Here is a 4432-nt window from a genome sequence, read left to right as displayed (position 1 = left end):
GCCCGTGACGCGACAGGAGCGCCAGGAGGCGCTTGAAAAAGGCTGACCCCCGCGAGCCCAGGGGGAACACCAGGAGCGTGAAAAACAAGCAGAGACGCCATCGGGCGGTGCCGTGAGGGGAACGGCTTTACCTACGGAGGCAGACGGAGGCGGACCGGCAGACCAGCTTACCGGACCACACTCCCCAGCAGCCTCTTGGGCAGCGCGCCCGTGACGCGACAGGAGCGCCAGGAGGCGCTTGAAAAAGGCTGACACCCCTCTCGCCACGCGAGTCGCGCGCGGGAGCGACCAGGAGAAGCCCGGGACAAGGGCGGGGCCGTCTGCTCCGTCAGAGGCAGGAAGAGGCTGGGCTGGGCCAGAGACCCTGTGCAAACTCCGCGGCGAACAACTTTCACACGGTAAAGTGACTTAAAGGCCTGTGGGTCTATTGATATATACTGTAATTGTGGGAGCTGAGTACTTCGAGATACTTGAGTTCAGGTTAACCCTCACTAAAGCATAAACTTCACACATGTCGGGATCAAAGAAGGAAAAGGCTTCTGTGGGGGCAGGTCCCATTGACAACTTTTTAGTGAAAATGGTTAACAAGATCAACAATGACAGAAGGGCCTCACTGGGTAAAGGTAATTCATCAGATCATGACCTATCTTTAGTGGGTCTTCCCCCATTGGAGCCTCCACGAGAGATCGAAAATGGCACTGATTCTGGGATGGAGGTAGTCAGTGTAGTAGAAGCGCTGATTCACCGGGCCCCGGATACAGTCACTCTCGACAAGTCGCTTTCGGACTCGGAGGAAGAGGTGGTTCCAGTGCAGAAATACACGAGACCTGTTAGAACTTGCAGAAAGCAGCAAAGCAAAAGTGGGGGTAGGAATGCTCACAAAAGAAAGGTAGATACTTATCCACCTGACAGCCATACCTCCCCGGTGGCCACTTCGATCTTGGAGGGTCAAAAAGAGGCAAGCATTACCCTGAGCCATGAGCAGTTTGGCGTGCTAACTAGAACACTAGAAGTCAAACTTGAACTAAAACTCGAGGAATCCCTTAATTCCTTAGTGGCCAAATTGGATACTGCTACTGCAGAGATAAAAAGATTAGGAGGTCTGATAGAGAAACAGCTAGCCCACCCAGATAAGGTTAATCCTCCGCCCCCTTCAACTAGTATGGTTCACTCGGAGTCTGTCGAAAAAAATGTAGTAAAGGTGGTTAAACCAACTCACACCCCCCAACAGGTCAACAGAGCCGATACTGACCCCATTGCCCCCTTGGCCCAATTTCCCTTGCCATTAGTCAACTCTGTAGTACATCCTAAGCCAGGCCCTGCTCAAGACCCAAATGCCATCCCATGTAGGCGAAGTAATTTTATTAATTTACCCCCGGATTGTGCTCCCTACGTAATTGTACTGGCTAATGTCCCGATTCAAAACCCGGTTGCAGCCGAGTCACACGAGGAATCGCATGATTCTCTTAAAAATAAAGTGGTAGCTTGGCTGAGTTCAAACTGTGGTTTTCCCACAAAATTTGCCGGAGAAATTGTCACAACCCGGAGGGTAAACTGGATTGGTCCTACGAGAAAAAACTGTAGAGGGGACTGCATGATTGTAAATTTTAAATATCCACAACACGTGGCCACAGTTTTATTACGGGCAGCATCGATGTTGAATGACGGTAACGGTATTCAGGTGCGCCCTTTGGGTTATTTTTACAATCATCTCACTGTAGCCTCTACTCCTAGACAAGGATTAAGTCCCTTTACTCCAGTTGGGCCCAGGTCTATGTCTCAAAGTCAGGGACCAGGAAGGGATAATTCCTTCAGATTTGGACCCCCATTGTAACACATAATAGGTTTGACGCACTTTCAGGACTCGATCTGTGCGACTGACGGGGGGCCGGAGAGGGTATAGTGGATGAAGTTATAGTGGAAAATACCCCTATGACTCCTGTACCTTCTTCTGAGGTTGATGGTAATATTTCGACTGAGGTCATTCCTGGCAAAGGGGACACTATTAGGTTGTTAAGATGGAACATTGCCGGTTCACGGTCAAAGAAGGGTGATCACAACTGGACAAATTTTGTAAAGCTTTATGACATTATCGCCATACAAGAGACTTGGGACACGGAATGTGATTATTGGTTGAATGGCTTTACTTCCTTTTTTGTACCTGCCTTGCCCTCCCCAGCAGGTCGGAATAGAGGGGGCCTCTTGACGTTGGTATCTGTGAATGTAAAGGTCAAAATTACAAAGATTGATTGTGCCACCCATAATTTTCTTGTCCTAGAGATAACCGTGGATGATGGCTGTAAAATGCTTCTTGTAAATTGTTACAATTCACCGAACGGCTACCCTGCAAATGTGCACCTAATATGGTTAGCAGATTTTTTAACTTCATATAAGGAAAAGCAAACCACTTATTGTCATTTTATTTTGATGGGTGATTTTAATATAAATTTATGCTTAAATTGTGCTCTAACGGACGCATTTGGGCCGGATAGTGTTTCCCCCCCTCACCTAGAACATACTCAGAAGGGACAGGTTCTTGAAAATCTATTAAGTGGAAATGATTTGTACGAGGCGGAGCTTTATGACAATAGTACACGGGTTGCCACATACACGGGAAGGGACTGTGACTCGATAATTGATTTTATTTTTGTATCATTAGGTCTCCTTAAATATGTGATCTCCTACAATGCTGTTGCTATGCCGTTGAGTGATCATAACCCCGTGGGGATGGAGCTAGCAAACGTTTTTTTGCCGCTAAAATCATCTGTTACCCCCCAGGCTACATTGTCACTAAAGGTTAAGGACCAGGGGAGAAGGATTAAATGGGGAAAGGTAGTTCCTGATGACTGTTTCTTAAACTTAACATCTACGGCTGCCGAAGAATTGAATGTTTGTGCCAACCCCCACTCTAGGAGTGAGGAGGTTTTATCCTCCTTTGAAGGTGTCTGTCGGACAGTGGCCATAAACTTAACAGCTAAAGGCCAAGGGGGTAAAAATAAACCGGTGATGGGCTGGTTTGATAACAACTGTAGTAAAGCCCATAACCTCCAGAAAAAAGCACTTAATACTCGTCCGAGGGACAAAGCCCTAGTAGTGCAACTCAGAAAGGATTACACTAGGGCAATTAAAACTCGTAAAAATGAAATAAAGAGTGATGCCTGGGCCGAGCTTATGGACAAAGCCACTTTAAAAAACAGCACTAAGTTTTGGTCAATTATTAATACTCCTTTGTTTTCCTGTGACCAAAATATTGTGCTGGAACTTAACAAAGCTGAGGTAGATTGGCTTAGCCATTTTGAAAAAATCTACGGTAGCAATATGGAGCAGGAACCCTTTGTAGTCCCTACATCCGATCTCCCCATGGTGCCTGTTAGTTTTGATATAGCTGAAGTGATCAGGGCAATAGAGGGAACTGCGGGCCGTAAGGCCCCGGGCCCCGATGGGGTCCCAGCTGATATGTTTAAGGCTAACCCGTTGTACTGGGCTAACATTTTAACTAAAGTCTTTAATGCATCTGCAGTAGTAGGATTCCCTAACTCCTGGTCCTCAGCTATGATAATTCCAGTGTTCAAAAAAGGTCAGAGGGGAGACCCTAGATGCTATAGACCTATATCACTGCTGGACTCCTTGGTTAAAATCCTAGGGAAGGTTGTCCTGGCGAGAATAGCATCTTGGGCCAAAGGGAATAATATTTTGTCCGAGGCACAATATGGTTTCAGGTCGGGGAGGAGTACAGAGGACCAATGCCTCAATCTACACCTTATAATTTCCAAATACACAAGGGCAAAAGAGGGAAAGATCTTTTTAGGCTTCATGGACCTGTCCACAGCTTTTGATCTTGTCAATAGATCAAAGCTGTGGACAATGCTATTGAAGTTGGGTCTTGATAGTCCCCTGGTACATTTCCTGGCGGAGCTTCATAAAGATCTGAAAGCCTGCATTAGAATGACAACAGAGGGGAAATGTACGGCAAGTTTTAGATCAAGCAGAGGGGTCCGCCAGGGCTGTATTCTGGCCCCAATGTTGTTCACGTTATATGTGAATTCATTGGAGGATGACCTAACGGCAGTCACGCAGGATATCCCGTGCATGGGGGGTGCACCAATCCCGGTGCTCCTCTATGCCGATGACGCGGTGTTAATAGCCAGGACCCCAATTGCCCTGCAAAAGCTACTTGATTCGTTTGGAAATTTCATGTCTAGCCTTGACTTGGTGATCAATAGCAGTAAATCCCATACAATGTCAGTAGGCTGTTCTAAAAATAAAGAAAAAACCTTCTTCTGTGTTGGAGAGGTTATCTCTAACGTTAAGGTTTTCACCTACTTGGGTGTAATCATTGACCAAAGGGGTACTTGGTCACCGCAGTTAACATCTAAAGCAAACGCGGTGAGAAGTTCAGCCTCTGCAATTCTGGGGTTCGCAAAAAGGTTAG

Source organism: Lissotriton vulgaris, chromosome 5 (assembly GCF_964263255.1).
Source record: "Lissotriton vulgaris chromosome 5, aLisVul1.2, whole genome shotgun sequence".
NCBI classification, from domain to species: Eukaryota; Metazoa; Chordata; class Amphibia; order Caudata; family Salamandridae; genus Lissotriton; species Lissotriton vulgaris.
The sequence above is the reverse complement of the archived record's forward strand: the minus strand, read 5'-3'. Positions refer to the sequence as shown.